Source organism: Fukomys damarensis, unplaced genomic scaffold, assembly GCF_012274545.1.
Source record: "Fukomys damarensis isolate Sample0158 unplaced genomic scaffold, DMR_v1.0_HiC HiC_scaffold_20, whole genome shotgun sequence".
In the NCBI taxonomy this organism is placed as follows: domain Eukaryota; kingdom Metazoa; phylum Chordata; class Mammalia; order Rodentia; family Bathyergidae; genus Fukomys; species Fukomys damarensis.
This window is the reverse complement of record NW_022900932.1, coordinates 25,030,380-25,048,638: the sequence shown is the minus strand read 5'-3', so window position 1 is coordinate 25,048,638 and position 18,259 is coordinate 25,030,380. Positions and strand designations below refer to the sequence as shown.

At 34.5% G+C, this 18,259-nt stretch overlaps 1 long non-coding RNA gene across 1 annotated transcript in view; it reads right to left on the bottom strand.

Moving 5' to 3' along the window:
- Positions 1-5,388: 5,388 nt before the first annotated feature.
- LOC104849143 overlaps positions 5,389-18,259 on the bottom strand; it is a 44,726-nt gene continuing 31,855 nt past the window's right edge. The window contains exon 3 of the long non-coding RNA XR_776656.1: positions 5,389-5,558. This is a non-coding gene — a long non-coding RNA (uncharacterized LOC104849143). The remainder of the gene's footprint in view (positions 5,559-18,259) is intronic.

Below are 18,259 nucleotides of genomic sequence, written 5' to 3'. Positions count from 1 at the left end.
TTTCCTTTTATTCCTTCCCCATTTCCCTCTCTCCCTTCATTTCTTTCTTTTCCTTTCTATCTCTTTCTTGCAACCAAGTGGCACACTCCTAATCAACATTCCTGTGCCGTCTAATGACTTAGTTTCTCAGACCCATGTCCGTTATCTCTGGAGTCACTGGAGTCATTTTGCTTGAGATAATTTTCAAATTCTAGTAAGAATGATTTACTACTCCTCAAATTAGTTCACTCTGAGCCTTCATTATGCCTTTAATTCAGTTTGACGATGTATATTTTAACATTTTATTTCACTTTTCAAAATGTACCTGTTTGTTTCCGTTGAATGGATTATGGACTTTAAGTAAGGAAGACCCCTCTTGGTATAGAATAGATACCTGGAAAAAAGAGGAATAGCTAAAAGAATGAGTGGAGGAGTGAGCTACTGCCTTCAGTTAAATGTTATAGTTGCAAATTTCTTCTACAAAACAAAATACTCCCTGGCCCTGCCAAAAAAAGCAGAGTTTCCTTAAGATCTCTTTCATGGAATTTTGATGTCATTGGATATTTCTAATTGAGTTACCATAAATTATAAATTCTACAAACAACTTTAAACAGCTTTCACAATCACAGGACATGTCAGAGTAGCTGATATGCTAATACATTAATCAAGTATTGGTAAGAAGGCTTAGAACATGTTATTTCCAAAATGTATCCAATTGTGGAAACTACTTGGAGAACATTATCTGATAGGATTATGTGCTGGGAACTTGTTTTGGAAGGCTACCTTAGATCGTTACTGGGACAATAATTCACACTTATTCCTCATTTGGAACGTGTTAAGTACTGTGGTGTTAAGTTTATAGCGATAAGTGAAAGAATGTCTGCCCTTGAGGAGTACAGATGCACCGAGAACGTACAAATCCTGGAGTCAGATTGCAAGAGCTTTAATAGAGATGTAGTTTTCTCAGGGAACAAATATGGTAGAAGTGGCTGTCACTAGGAAGAAATTAGGGTTAATCATAAAGAGAAAGTAAATTAATTCATTAGTTGTTTCTCTTATACCAGGTGGTGTCTGGAATACTGAGGACACCTAGCATGAAGGATTTTTCAAAAGAGCAATGAGTGGAAAAAGAGATAAGTTGTTTGATTGCTTCTGTGCTTTGCTTGTCGGCATTTCTACCTTTAATCAGAGTTGGCCACTGTACATTCTGCTTTAAGGATGGAGAGTGGATTAGTACGGATTCTGGATAGAGAATCAGACAACCAAAGGCAGTGTACATTTGCTGTTGTTCTTTCATTATCGATTGCCACTTCTGCTGTAGAAATAATCCTCAGTGTTCATTGCCTATCGACTTGAGTTTTTGTCGTTTGCCACAATAAAGATATAATAAATATATTAACTGGTTGCCAAGTAGTTGTGTGCCAATCGGCAAGTCCTGCTCACTGAATAGATAAGGGCCTCACTTTTCCATTTTTGATATATTTGGAGTAATGTAGTTGGAGTAGATGAGTGGATTTCATACTTCAATTTAGAGCATGCCTCATTTTTAAGGTTATTTTATATAGCGTATCAACACATAGAACACACAGAAATTCTTGTATCAAATCAAGAGTAGTAGCTTCCAGGACCTGTGCACATTTCAGAAGACCACAACTTCCAATCACCAAGCAGGACATCCTTTAAAATCTTTTACAGTTTTAATGTTCTGTAATTTATTCTGTAAGTCTTTGCTTATGTACAGATACATGTTTCAGAATTAAACTGATAAAGTTTAAGCACATAATTTAGCTACGGGAAGTGGGGATGGTGAGATGGCAGCAGTACAAGGGAATTGTAGGGCAAGAGAATTATTCCAAAGTACAGCTCAACTAGTGTACTGGAAGTAGTACCAGAATACACATTCTCAGATGCTATATTAGCTGTGTTTCATTTGGAAAGGATATGATCGGTGGAGCAGGGAAATAGTTGACATATCTATTATTTTGCATGTGGTTGAATGGTTTCACCAAGAATTCTCATTCAAATAGTTAGGGGACTGTTCTTTATCTCGCATGTGAACAAGACCTTCATTTCTAAAATGGATTAAACCAATATGCTGAGTGATCCATTTATTCTTTTCACATTGCACTTGGGTTCCATTACTGGAGAAGTCAAAAGGCCATTTTCATTTTGGACTCTGGAAAGGTCATTTGTTACACATGTTTTTATTTCCTCATTCTTGGTTTTTGATGATGAAGAAGAAGAAACAGCATGCTGGTAGTATTTGATTAGTCTCGCCATGAATTCATTATTTTCTGACTATGCCTGCTGGGCTTCAGCCTCTAATTGTATCTGTCAAGGTGGTGTAAAAAAAAAATTTTTTTTTTTGAATTTAGTAAGAACACAGTGGACTGTTTGAGAACAGAATACCAGAGAAGGGAGCCTCAAATCTTTGGAAAACTTTCTAAGCTTAAGGCATCGGAAGTCCTGTGAGAGATAATCAGCCCGGTATAATAAATAAAATAACCTCTCACTACAAAACAAAGTAAGAGAAAAGACTTCCACAACTCATTGTCTGTATGGATTAACCTTGGCCTCAAATTTAAAAAACTCATAATAATGTAGTCGTGATCATAATTATATTAATAACTCAGAAGTTTCTTCTACCTAACGCTATCACATTATTTTATTTCTAGTAATAAAGTGTACATTTTATTCCATTGCAAGAAAATATATTAAGTAATCTATTTGGTATCGAGTAAACAGCCATTATTTGTTTAAATCCTATTTTCATAATACCATAACAAGTACCACTGAAGGAAAATACGTGATTGGAGTTTCTGGTTATTAATATTCAGTATAGCTTTTGCTCAAATACTTAACATTAAAGTAGTTAAGAATGCAAGAAAAAAAAACCTTCTAGGGGAAAAATACAAGCAAAGTGGCTGCCAGCTGAGTGAAACCATTGGCTGCTAAAAATGCTTATTAGAAAACAAAAGGTAAAAAGCAGTACAGTTTATCTAATAGCCTCTGAGTTTATTCATGGAAACAGAGGAATTAAACTATTTGAAAAGGGTAAAAAAGCAAACCTTCTATTTTCATATTTTGATTTGTTTTGAAACCAAGAAGACCTGAAAAAATATTTTATATGCTAATAACCCACTATTAACTTGTTCATTTTCATCTTTCTTTTTAAACCAAAATGAAACAATGTAGGTGTCCTTTCTGAAAATATATTTTTCTTCTTTCTACCTTTCTCTGTACAAAAGCAAAAAAATGTGTGGTACTTTTTGCCTTCAAAACTTATTCTTGTTTTGGAAGCTTGCAATAATATTCTAAAGTCAAAACTTAAAAGGGCATGGAAAATTTAAAATTTTATATCTATGGTAAATATACTATTTTGTATACTTTGTTTGAAATAAAGTATCTTTAACTGTGGTGAAGAATATTTTTGTTAGTAAGCAGTTTGCTCTTATTTGTGCCTTTGATACTTTAAAAGATTTATCAAGGAATGTTACATGATGACCTATCACAATACATTTGTTATTATTTAAAAACACATAAAATATACTTGTTTGATGTTATTTAAAAATGGACTTATTAGGAAAATATGCCCAATATTTTGTCTATGACATATTCACATAGTCACATAATAATTATATCTATATTATAATTTTAAATTATATTTTATTCCAGACACTGATCTAGGCTCTAGGAATAATATAGTTAACTAACAGATAGATATTCTTGCCCCTGAGTTTATATCCAATTAGGAGGCAGATAATACGCACCCAAATGAACTATGTAGCATGTCAGAGGAAGATAAGAGCTTTAGAAAAGAAAAGTAAACATTCAGTAAAAAGTATAAAAGCAAGATGGGCAGATTGCCATATTATATGGAGTAGGCTAGAAAGTCCTTTTCAATAAACACGATGAGGGAAAAGATTACCTATTTTTGTGGGCTTGTTGTCATATTTCCTCTATTACATTAACAGCTCCAAAAGGACATTTTCCTCTTGTTTTTATTTACTGCTAAATTTCAAGGTCTATTACAGTGATAAGAATACGGTGTAAGTGCTCAGAAATGTATGTAATGAATGAAACAGTCTTACATATAGTCTAGAATACCCACCAGTGTGTTTGGTGGAAGCCACTATGAATTATAAAGTACAGAATGAACTACAGAAAGAATTAATGCCATAAGTAAACCAAAGCACTAAGGGATATTATATACCAAAGTCATTGAAAGAGCTTTCTGTAAATTGAGTGGAATTCAGGCTGCTTCACTCAAATATGTTACTTGATGCAACAAAGAGTTCAGTGAGGCATTTCCAGAATAGATTCTTGTTTTTTAATTTTTATTTTTATTAGTACATGGTTGCAAGACATTCCTCATAGGGAGTTGGCGTATCTACGTAACACATCTAATTTTTTTTCATGCTCTTCCCCCTCCTCCCTCTTTCTTCCATCTCTTGATCCCCTTCCCTTTTGCAAAAGACCTATTCCCTATTATCTTTTACTTTGCTCTTTATTAACTTTTTGAATTTCTTATATAAGAGAAACCATGCGCTATTTAAGCTTGTTGTCTTGTCCGATTCATTTCAACTAATATGTTCTCAAGGTGCATCCATTTTTCTACAAATAACTCAAGCTTATCCTTCTTGATGGCAGAGGAACTCTATTATAAATAAGTCTTTCTCAACTGTGTTGTACAGAACACTTAATGCAACGAGACAGAGTGATACTCCATTCAAACTTGTTTTCTGTAGCTAAAAGTTGTCTAGGAAATTCCAGTGTCATTGGTATCAGACTGCAAATTCTAAGAGGACATGTTCTGCATCTGTATTTCACATAATTGAATCTGAAAAAATTGGGACAGTGTTAGACACATAGTATGAGCTTGATAAGTGTTTGTTGAACATTTAATGAAATCAGTAAAGTAGTTTTGTTATCATAAAGTTTCTCAGAGATTTTCATATGCATTGCAAATCTCTAAATGAGGAATAGTATGTACAGAATTTCTTATTAACATTTTCATATGAAATACAGCAAGTGAGATAAGCAATCCTTTGGCTCACCAGTAAAAAAGTCCAAAAGCAACTCTGCATTTAGATTTGACTGACTAAAGGACTCATGTGACACCATTCAGACTTGTCCTCCTATTTGCTCTCTCGTTATCTGTTATTGTATAATGTTTACACAGAATGACCGCTGGCAATTTTCAGTTGCTTCAATTCACATTCATTCATTAGGAAAGAAAATATTTTTCTTGCTTCCTTATTGTGCCAGCTAATCTTCGTGATCCACTTGATTGGATTACGAGATCCCCTAAGAAGTAAATGGATTGTGAAGGCATTAATTTTATCAATGGATTAACGCATTGATGAGTTCATAGCTGAATGAGCTCTCAAAAGTAGGGTCTAGCTGGGAAAATGTTTCATGTGGGCTTGAACTTAGGGGCTATAACTGGTCTCTGATGCCTTTTTCTCTGGCTCTTCTGCCCTCTGCTTCCAGTCTGCCATGAGTTCATCAGTTTATCTCTGCGATGCTCTTTCACTATGATGCTTCCGCATTGAAACCAGCTGATGATGGACTGAAACCTGTAAAACCATGAGCCAAAATTAAATTTTTCTTTAAATTGTGGGTGTAGAGCCAGGCAGGTTCCATACACCTGTAATCCCAGCACTCGGGAGGCCAAGGCAGGAGGATCACTGTGAGTTCGAGACCAGCCTGGGCTACATAGTGAGTTCCGGGTCAGTCTCAACTACATTGTGAGACCCTGTCTCAAAAAAACAAAAATCAAAACAAAACAAAGAAAAGCATAAATGGTGGGTGTCAAATATTTTTTCCCAGCAAGAAGAAAGCTAATAACATTTATTGCAGGAAAAAATATGAAACTAGCTTTGATTACTCTGATTATGAATGTGTGCCAATGCTTAAATAAATTTTGTGTCTAGGACAATGTCTTGATTTGTTTGGTCCGATCTAGGTTCTGTGCTACCTTTGGAAATTGAGAATGTGGTAGTTTTTCAAACAAAAATAGAAGCACTCTTGCTAAAAAATGGAAAATCAATGCTGGCTACAGAAAACAATCATATCCTCAATTAAAATTTGATCATGTATCTACTGTATTTATCTATCTTACTACCTATCTATTGATAATAACTAGCTGTTTTGAGTCAATGTTCCTTAGACTAGGCACCCACAGAAACTTGGGATCCCACAGTCTGGGAATAAAATGAATATCCCTGTGGAGATGAGGCAGCAGTACCTCCAGCAATGCTGAAGGTGGTGGATAATCTGGATGGTATTATGCAGCCATTCCTGTAGTGAACTGCTATATGTACACATGAGTTTGGGCCTGCTCATGTATCTATGTGTGTGTGTGTGTGTGTGTGTGTGTGTGTGTGTGTGTGTGTACGCACATCTTATGTTCTATTTTCATTAAATTTCTAGGTGAGGACCTCAGGGGAGGTTGACAATAACAAAGATTTAATAATGATTGTTAACTATAACAGCTTTCTTCTTCCTTTTATTTTTTTCTCCATTCCTTACTCCCTCCTTTCCTTCCACCCCTAATGATGAAGATTAAATGCACTAATTAAAAGCCTTTATAACAGTACTTACTATATAGCACATGTATAATAAATATCAATTATAATAATGATTATTCAACAAATGTCTTTAGTTCTTTTCTTATTTTTAATGGAGTGGCTTCCAAATTTCTAAATTTAATGTGTAAGGTATTTTTACATATTTCCAGTGGTCTCTTAAGTGCCTCTTTCTCATGATCTCAACTGAAAGTCCACATTGAGAAAAATTCAGCAGCAGGCCATGAACATAACTCATGCAAGTGGCATGTACTTCCAGGTCAGTTTTTGCCATACACTTCTTCTCTCTATTTGAAATTACACATTTTACACATTGTCTTTCCAATGGTTCTTTTTATGGAAGCAAATTCTCATTAATTTCTTGTCTCTGAGGCATCTCTAACAGGACTGAACTTATAGCTTCTATCAGTTGGTCTCCACATGTTCATGTTTTATCATTGTTACTCCTCCAGAATGTATGCACATACTTAAATACACACTCATGTTTGTGCATATTTGTGTATTATCAAAAATAGAGTGAAAATATATTCTGTAATGCCATGATTATGTGGCAAATTTAGCTGAGCATCATTATATTCAGGCAATATATCTGTATCAAGCTTGGAAACACATAAAAGCTGGCAGAAACTGCATCAACAATTTCCTCTATGCAAATAATGAGTGATGTTAATGTTTCAGAAATAGATTATTTTAATATGTGCAGATATATCCATTTTTAAAAAGTACATCTATAAGAAATATTACGGAGACATGGTTTTTGCTTAAAGTATAATGAATGAAGTAGTCATAGAAAATATAAGTATGTCATAAAAGCAGATTGATATGACATACATTAAATATTTGGATATAGTTGTCTCTTGGTGTCCATGAGGTATGGGTCACAAGACTCTTCATGGTTACCAAAAATCTGTGGTGCTCAATTCCCTTATGTGAAATAGTAGAGTATTTGCATATAATCTACACATATCTTCCAGTACACTAAATCATTTTTAGATGGCTCATATTGTACAATGTAAATATTATAATATATGGTACAATGCAAATACTATGTATTGTTTAAGAAATAGTGACAAAAAGTCTGTACATATTTAGTACAAGTGAGACATTTAAAAAATTGCAATCTATGATTTTTTGAATGTGTGGATGTATAATTGGTAGATATGGAAGGCTTTCTTTATATTAAACTGAAATATTGTGGTAGAAACTATTGAGTCTTCTGTTCAATTTGTCTTTCTTGACAAATTGTCTTTCATGAACAGTATGTTCATGCTTTTCACAGGTATAGGCTTCAGGCAACCACAGTTCATCTGACTTTAGTTTAGCTATCCAGAGTGAAAACTGGATCAAACATGAGCCAGTCAAATGTTTATTCTCAGGATTCTGCAATCACTTGAATATAGAGGACATAAAAGCTCAGAAGCAATGATGCAGCTATCTGCTGTTAGAAAAAAGCAGATCTACAGGAAGATCAAAGATGAGAAGTGGAAAGAACATATCTCCTGGATTCTTGCAGTGCTTTTGGTTCTGTTCATTTCCTGAAGCCCAAGTAGTCTGGACTTTAGGTTAAAAGTTCAGTATTACTTTATAAATAATCCTTATAATAAATATAAATGCACACTTTTCTTCCCACATTTTTACTTTCTCCTTTTTTTCCTTTAAGACAGCAAGAATTGGTTCTCTTACTTTTACTCTTAATTCTAGCACATTATCCACATGGTATAAGGAAATATAAAATGAAGCTATTTATTATTTTACCTAAGCAAAGGAATAAATAACCATATAACAGCCAGGTGTGCTGGTGCATATCTGTAATCCCAGCACTCAGGACTCTGGAAAGAGAAGCAAGAGGATCATGAGTTTGGGCCCACCCAAAGAAATTTAGCTTTGAAATAAGAACCTCTCAAAAAAAAGAAAACCTGAGCATATTGGTCAGAGACAAGGCTCTAAGTTCAGTCCTCAGTACCAAAAATAAATAAATAAATAGAACCAGTAAAACATAAAATAATTTTAATATTTACATTGAGGTTTTCTTTGATAAGAACAGATTTGGGCAAAGAATATAACCTAATTATTTATTACAAAAGCAGAAATTTGTTCTATTCGTATATTTCAGAACCAGCTATACCAATGGCTTACAAAGTATTTAAACTAAGTCATGTGGAATGAGTTCACTTGTCAATGTATAACTTTTGCACTATATTATATCTACTTCCCATTCATCCCATCCTGTAAGACCAAGATTACTGAAGTGTGTGTATGATGGCCCCTCCACTAATTCCTTTATCTTGGAACAGGTGAAATGTTTCCAATTCTGTGTAGTTAAAAGACTACTGATGCTATTTTTTAGGTATAAGGAGCCTACACAGTACAGTTTCTTTACTGGCATTCATTTATGCTCCTAGAAAAGTGACACCTCCAGGAATCCCTTTTAATGACTCATTTCACATTACCTTGAAGTATTTCTTCTCAAAAAGGCCAAAATATTGATGCAGCTTTTCATGGATTGAGTCACCATTATTCTTTGATGAAGCTCCTTATCGATCCCACAGTTATACTGTTTGAGTGGCTGACTAGAATATCTTCCATTTGCTGTCTTTCTTCAGTGTTACTCATGTGTAGTTCTGTGGTGCAGTTTTATTACATGCTCGTCAGCTTTTACTTGTTAATTGTGCAAATAGGAACACAGACTCTTGAATTTTGCTTCCACAGATGTTTGGTAGTATTTCATTAGTCGTAATTCTCTACTTGAAATATAGATCAACATGTTTCGTTTTTGATTTTTAACTAGTAATAGCAAACTTATATATTATGATATAACTCACCCTTCACCGAAAATTTCATCTCGGACTTTCTATTTAAGACTTTGATGGTTCCGGCACCTTCCTCGCAAGTTCAAGGACCCAAGTTCGATCCCCGGTACCAAAAAAAAAAAAAAAAAAAAAAAAAAATCCTATTTCCATCACTACACTTCTTGTCATCAGCAACATGGCCACTGATATTTTTTCTCATTTGGCTCATCGTGTTCTCTAACAACACTTTACATCCTACTGTCTTTTGGAGAAATGTGTTCATAGCCTGTATCAGTTTTTTTTAATAGTGTAAGTTATATATACATAAAAACAGCAACACCACCAAGAAAAACAAAATAAAATAAAACAATATCAAAACACTTCATTTTAGTTTTTAAGGCCACATTAATTTCTTGTCACATCCAGTGGACATTAAATTGGCTATATTGTTATAGAATAATGTATTATTATTTTAACTTTAGGATTAAAAAAAAAATCTAGTATCGTCAACCTCCAGTCTAGGGAGGAAGAATATTTGCTTAACCATGGTCATTTCTGATTGAGCCTGCAATGGATGACATTAATGCCTATGCAAAGCCTCATGCATTGTTAAATGCATGAGTGAACATATTTTAAAACTAGTTGCAATTAATGTTAAAAGTAATTCATATTAATTGCTTTAAAATACTCAAAATTTATTTATAAAATAAATTTGAAGATGACTGTGTTACATATTTAACTTTTTAAAGTCTGGATTTGAACATTTAGTTAATTCAAACTTGTCTAACAGTGTCTGATTTTCTCTTTCAGTTTAACCATTTAGTTTTTGGACAAGCTAGCCTTGAGGTGTCATTGTCATTCTCTGCATTATCTCATTCGCCTGGATGATGGTACCAGGTTGAAGGTCGCTATACATGAGCTTAGGCAGGTTTTACATTGCACAACTCTGTCAGTACTATTCATCTAAAATCAATGTGAATATTACTTAACTCTGGAGAGTTTTGGTACATAATTAGCATGGCTGTAGGTAGTAACTATGACCAGAGGCTTAATCAGTTGAAATTTTTAGTCATGGAAATAGAGAGCTAGTCACCAAAATCACCTGATGACCATGGGACATTTTTAATTCATGAAAGTCTGCTTAGTTTGGATTTTCTCTTCCCAATTTTAATTAACTTTGCTTTGTGCTCATGAGATCAAATGGTTTTGATAGAAACAGACTGAAACAGAAAATTCATACACCTTGGTTTCCTGGGAAACCAAGCCAAGAATAGTTTTCTTTATACATCCTGGTTTCCTCTAATGAGGGCCAGTTGTAAGAATTCAAATGTCATGATGTAACCCAAAAATCCCAAGAACTGTTATTTTATAAACTTTTTCATGCACTTTTGCACACATTCAAATTAGAAATAATTTTAGATATTTGCATGAATTTAATGACTTCTCAGGTCTTTTATATGTGTGTGTGCGTACATGTCTTGTATATATGATTTTTTTCATTTATCACATTACAAATAAAGCATTTATGAAGAATAATGTGTATGGCTTGGCAGCTACGAGAGAAAGAAATTTCCAACGATACTGACATTCAATATTTTTCAGTTAAAAACACTTTAAGAATTCTTTAAAAATATAGGTAGTTATTTCTATCAGTCAATGCTTGTAATCAGCATTATAATTCTTATTATTCTTAGTACTTATTACAATATTCAGCTTTCTTTTTAGCAAGTCTTGACTGAGTGCATTTATTTATTATTTATTTACTATTTCACAGGTAATTGGAAAAACACTGCTTGGATAGTGAATGTTTGTTTATTATTCAGCAGTGAAGTTTTGGAAGCAAACTTTTCAAATGTAACAAAAGCAGTCCCACAGCTTTCTTCATTAACTTTGGACAATGCATTATATATTTATAGATACTTTTGTATATGTTATAAATCTTATTTTCATATTTATTTTTATACATTGGCTTACTTAAAGAGGACATATAATTGCAACCTGTGGGTTGGCTATAGGTATTTGTTGAAGGCTCCCTATCAATAGGCAATGAGAAGAGGGGATTTGGTGCCCTGACAAACCCTTTTCAAGTTCTTAGCTAATCTGTAAACTAACGTAATCATAGATATAATGGATGTTTGTGTTCAGAAATTCAAGATTCTCTTTCTATATAAAATGTATCGGGGGAACCAATCTAACCTATATTAAACTGGATACCTATAATGCAAATGATTGTGCATATAGTAATGAAAGAATCTGTGATTAGCTAGAATTAAACACTGAGCAACTCATCATCATATGCTACGCAGCTCCTTGAGGGGTACTTTTATTTATTTTTCTCCCAGAGCTTTTTATTATTTTGAGGTGGATTAAGGCAACACAAGTGGCTGGGGATTTGGCTCAGTGGTTCCGGCTCCTGCCTTGCAAGCAGAAGCACCTGAGTTTGATCCCTGGTACCAAAACAAACAAACAAAAAGAGGCAACACAAGTGGATCAGGGAAAGCCAAATAATGTTCAGATACAGGCCACTATTAACTCACTTAATCAAATAAACTTCTGTGTATCTATGTATGCACCTACCATACTAGCTAACTATGTTATTGTTCCTATAACTCTGGAGAATTCTGCTACCGTGTGTGTGTGTGTGTGTGTGTGTGTGTGTGTGTGTGTGTGTGAAAAATGGAAAAAGGTTATTTTGGCTCCTGAATGCATAGTCTTTGGTCAGATGGCTCCATTACCTTTAGACCTATAGCAGCATTGTACATCATGGTGAGTGTGTATGATGGAGTTCACTTCATGATAGCTGACAGAAAGTAAAGAAAGATCGAAACAGGAAGGAGTTGGTGTCCTCATATTGCCTTGAAAGACACAGTCCCACAGACTTCACGTCTTCTAAACAAATTTCACCTCTTAAAGATTCTATTGACTCCCAATGGAAATGGATGCCTTTTACATGTGAGCCTTTGGGGGACTTTTAAAATCCAAACTATAACACTGAATTGTGGATATTGTACATATGTTTGTGTGTGTATATACACACACACAAACGTGTAGTTAATACTGTATGTATGTATTGATATGTATATACATATATATCAATCTATCTTAACTTTGTCATTTGAAGGTCCTGAGAAAGAATGACAACCCAAAGATAATGAAGTTGAATCCAAAAGTGCAGTAGTAATAACACAAAAATGATTATGGAATATATTTTGTTGTGCTAGGAAATACAGTGCTCAAAAATAATGGGAATTTTTTGAAATGACATAGAAATTTACACACAAAAAATTTAAATGCCAAATAGTGATAAAAATAAACAATTATAATAATATATTTAACCCATAGACTAGAATAAATTTACATGGGTTCATATGAATATAAACACATAAGTAAATGCATGAATAAAGGAAGGATAAAAGACACATCTTTATATGAGAATTGCAAATAATTAAAGTAGAAGGAGTAATGAAATTGGAAAAATCACCTTTTACCCAATACTACAATATTGAATATTATAAATCAGAAGATTCTGTTGGATCATAAGGTTAAGTTAAATAGATAAATACAGGAGGTTAAATAGCACATAATTTCTTTTGTATGACAACTCAAAATATGAATAAAGAACAAACTGAAAGATAAATAATAAAGAATAGGTGATAGATCTTTTGCAAAAGGAAAGAGGGCAAAGAGTTAGGGGTGTGAGGATGAAAAAAGAATTTAGTTATGTTGTGTACATGTAGCGATTCCCTGAGAGCAATGTAATCATTATGTACTGCAAACATATATACTAACAAAAAATTAAAGTAAAAAGAAAACTATCCTGGGTTCAGACAATGGCAACCTATTGTGTTGTGGAGTTCTGTATTAGGTCAGCACTTAGGCATTAGTTAGATGATTGATAAAAATTGCATAACAGTTTTGGACTAGTTGGCAGTGATGTTTTGATGTTAATTTCTTGGTTTTAATAAATGTGGTTGGCTAGGTAAAATATTAGCACTACAGAAAGCTGCATGAAAATATGCTGGAACTCTGAAGTAGTGTTAGAATATTAGAGACAGAATAGAACATTAGCGATACACCAAAGCGGTTATACAGCTAGTCTTATTGGGGGACACAGTTAGTAAGATAATACTTCTTATCTCATCTAACCAGAGAAAATACCATGACTATACTGAAGGTCACAATTGATTCTCTTAACTTATGTTTATTATAAGAAGAAACATCTTAAAATTTCCATTTTTCAAATGATCTGAAACAAGTAGCTGAGAACATCTGAAACAACACTTTGACATGAATGAAATATAATTGATAATTGTACCATGTCCAATAGGGAAGCAGCATATCACAGTGGAAAATTTATTTGTGAAAAAGGAATTTAAATGTCATCCTTGAGCTACATTATTTTTCAGGCAATAGCTTCCCATACCCATCATGCCTCCTACTGTGTGACAAAGACCCTCAAAGTGCAACCTGAGCTAGAGCTTATTATTGCAGACAGGTGGGCATTTTTCCTACTTAAACAAAGGGTCAATGACATCTTTTGCAAACAAAGCTTCTCTCAATGATCTTATAGGGGAAAATCACTGTACATTTAAGTAGAATGAATAAGCCAAGGGTAGGTTGTGGGACTTGTTTTACACAGTGGTAGCTGGGACAAGAAGTCCTTTCAAATCCAATCTACCATTGGTTAGAAAAAAATGAAAAACACCTAGACATGAGATTTTAACTAAGAGCTACTGTCACTAGAGAACTAGAGTATGCATTAACAATATACAGGAGAAAACATAATATTTCTCAGTATGGCCAGTCACAGGGATATATGACTAGGGGACCAAAGTATATAATTTAATGGGAACAAAATGGAGACTGGGCACATAAAGAGGCCTGTTTGTTCATATTTTTTCTGCATTCCCCTGTAATGTTCTTTTTCTACAGGCTTAGGACAGAACACTTGCCACATGATGGTCTTTAGGGAAAATGACAGAAGGTTAGAGAGTGGCCTGATTTTAAAATTTTGTGGCCTGCTTTGGGGATGAGTGGCAAGAGAAGACCGGAGACAGCATTCAGCTTCTGCTGTTCACTCAGATGCCAAGGTGCCAAGGTGCCATGTTTTGCAGTACCATATCCTGAACTCCAGCAGCAGAAACTGGATCTTCAAAGACATCACGTTGGCATAGAACCCTCAGAAAGTTAAGATCTAATTTTCAGTCGTGTCAGTAGTATGAGTAGTTCTTGTTGTGGTTTAGGTCTAAAATGTCCCCCAAAAGTTTCATATATTCAGATATTGGGTTTATGGAAAGTGATTGGATCGTGGGGTTGTTGTCTTCCTCAGTAAATTAACCTACTGGTAAGTTCATAGCTGAATGTCCTATTAGGAAGTGACGTCTTGTTGCAAGATGTGGATCACTGGGGTCATAACCTGGAAAAGACATGTCCTTCCCCATCTCCAACCTTTGCTCTCCTCTTCCTCTTGTAAGACCTAAAGTCTCACTTCCACTTCCCAGAGCATGAACAGTCAAAAAGCCTCCACGATGCTGGGACCTATAGCTCAGTGAGGCTCCGGGAGCTCGATGGAGGAACAAGAGTCACCCAGGAAGGAACACACCAGGCTAGATGGTAAACATACCTTTATTAGTCTGTCCAGATGGCACTCCCAGAGCCAAGTAGCTCTGAGAAGCATCTGTTCAGGGGCTGAGGTCCTTTTTATAGGGTTTTTCTAAACAAAAAGTTGGGGCATTCACAAAACTACCAGAGGACAAGATTCCAAACACACTGCTTATCTTATGATGCAGGAAATGTTCTATGGTCACCTCTTGTCATACCATTTGTTCCTGGGTGGGCTATTAACCAAGTTAACAATTAGCATATAAAGAAGCACAATCTCTGTCCCATTAGCATGGAGTCACTTTAGCTCATTCAGGTCTCACACTCTGCCATGGGTTGAACAGCTTTTGTGTCCCACACCCTTCCTCCACACAGTTTCTGCCTTAAAACTGCCAGCCATAGACATAACCCATGAACAAAAGTAATTCTCTTCCTCCAAATTGTGGGTGGCAGATATCTTGTGCCAACATGGGAAAGTGGCACAAAATATTTTTGTGGGTCCTTTTGAGGACCCTTTCTAATTTAGAGCGTCCTTTCTAATTTGTAAACTGGATCAACAGCTTCATCCTGAGTCAGTGTCTTAAATTCATACCTAATTAAGATGATGCCATCTCAAAAAGGAGATACTGGCATTCCTGTAGTTGTTAACAGCTTTGTATTTAAGCAAGTAATTGGGAAAAATAAGAGTTGTGTTTATAGTTTTAGGCTTATGTCCTGAAGCAAGTCACAGCAGAACCATACAGGTTCTGTACGTGTGTCTCCTGGCAAATATGATTTTTCATTCTCTGGGATATGCACTTTAAACAAGGGTGTCTAGACCATTATGTCCTGATGAGCTCTAGTCCTAAAGCTTGTTTTTCCTGTCTTGATATTTGGCATTCTATGTATATCTTCATCATACTGACCCACAAGGGAAGTGATGGGTTTCTTAAATTAGTGAAGAAATCAGCAATGAACTTTCCAATTTTAGTATATGTGCTGTTGAAGTGAGCACTAGCAATGAACTTTCTTTGACTAATTATTCAAAGTTCAGCCTATCAAATAAATGGACCTTTAAGAATCAATTGCTTTAAAGTTGATAATATGTCTGTGCCTCTAAATATTTTCCACAGGTTCATGCAATGTCATAACAGTACAGAAGACATTATCTGTATATGAAATCTGCTACTCTGGGCCAGGTGCTTTCTGAGACAGTAAGGAAGTGTTCTGAGAGAGAATGATTATCTCTGAACATTTCCTGGTGTACTTTTACTCAGCGTATAATAAGAACACCAGTTTTCAGAGTCTGAAAAAAGTGGGAATAAATTTTATCTTTACTACTTAATGGCTGTGTAACTAAGGAAAAATTAATTAGATTATCTAAGCCTCAGTTTTCTGATTTATGATAATAGTAAGATTAATTATATTTTTCTTATACGTTATTGTAAACATTAAATAATGGGGTGTGTACATGTGTATATGTGGTGGGCAGTGTAACTGGTCTCCTAAAGTGTATATTTTAATCCCTGGAACCTGTAAATATGTTACATAATCACAAAAGGGAATTGAAGTTGCAGAAATAATTCATACTGATAATCTCCTGACCTAGGAATGAGAAGAATATCTTAGATTATTTGAGAGATCCAATATAATCACAAAGGTCCTTAATTGCAGAAGAAACAGTCTGCTTGAGAAAGACTTGGCAGGTCTGGAAATGAACTGAAGAACATGGGTAGCCTCTGCAATTTGGCAAAGGCAAGGAAAAAGATTTTCCCACTAGCTTTGTAGTATAATTTTAAGTCAGGGATTGTGATGCTCCCTGCCTTGCCTTTGTTGCCCAGAATTACTTTTGCTGTTCTGCGTCTGTTTTCTTTCCAAATGAATTTTAAGATTGTTTTCTCCAATTCTGCGAGATATGCTGTTGGAATTTTGATCAATGTTGCATTAAATCTGTATAATAGTTTTGGAAGGAGGGATATTTTCACTATATTGGTTCTTCCTGCCCAAGAACAAGATCCTCTTCGATCTCCTTTTTCAGAGTACTGTAGTTTTTGATGTAAAGGTCTTGTACTTCCTTCATTAGAGTGATTCCGAGGTATTTTGTCTTTTTAATTTTGTGAAAGATGTTATTTCCCTATTTTTGTCTCAGTGAATTTGTTATTCTTGTACAGGAATACTATTGATTTTTGAATGTTAATTTTAAATCCAGCTGTGCTACCAAATTTGGTTACTAAGTCTACAAGTCTTTGAGTAGAGTTTTTGGGATCTTCTATATAGAGTATCATGTCATCTGCAAATAATGGTAGTTCAACTTATTCTTTTCCTGGCCTTATTCCTTTTATTATTTTTTTTCTCCTGTCTAATTGCTATGGCTAATATTTCCATAACTATATTGAACAGGAATGAGGACAGTGGACATCCTTGTCTTGTTTTTGATTTTGGAGTGAAAGCTTTCAGTTTGCTAGCATTTAGTATGATGTTGGCTATTGGTTTGTCATAGATGGCTTTTATCAGATTGAGATTAAAAACCATGTATTCCAATTTTCTGTGGAGTTTTTATAATGAATGGATGTTGGACATTGTCAAATTCTTCCTCTGCATAAATTGAGGTAATCATGTGATTCTTGTCTTTTGCTTTTTTGATATGGTGTATTATATTTATTGATTTGCACATGTTGAAGTATCCCTGCATCTGTGGGATGAATACTATTTGATCATGGTGTATAATCCTGATGATTTGCTGCATTCTGTTCAAGAGTGTCTTATCAAGGATTTTTGCATCTATGTTCATCTGGCCAGTAGTTCTCTTTTGTGGTTGGGTACTTCTAAGGTTTGGGTATTAACGTAACACTTGTTTCCTGGAATGATTTGGGAGTATTACTTCTATTTCTATTTCATCAAGGATTTTGATCAGAACTGGCAGTAGATCTTCTCTAAATTTCTTGTTCAGCAGTGAGATTATCAGGACCTGGACTTTTATTTGTTGGTAGTTTTTAAATTATATTTTCAATTTTAGTGGCTGGCACTGGTTGATTTAGAATTTTAATATCTTCTTGTTTCAGCTTTGGTAATTCACATGTATCTAGGAATCTGTCTGTTTCTTCTGTGTTTTCCTTATTAAAGTATAAGTTTTCAAAGTGGCTACTGATGATCTTTTGAACTTCATCAGGATCTATTGTAATTTCACCCTTTTTCATTCCTTATTACATGAATTTATGTCTTTTCTTTCCCTTTCTTTGAAAAGGTTGGCTAAGGATTTATCAATTTTATTTAATCTTTCAAAGAACCAACTCTGATTCTTTGATTCTTTATATTTTTTTG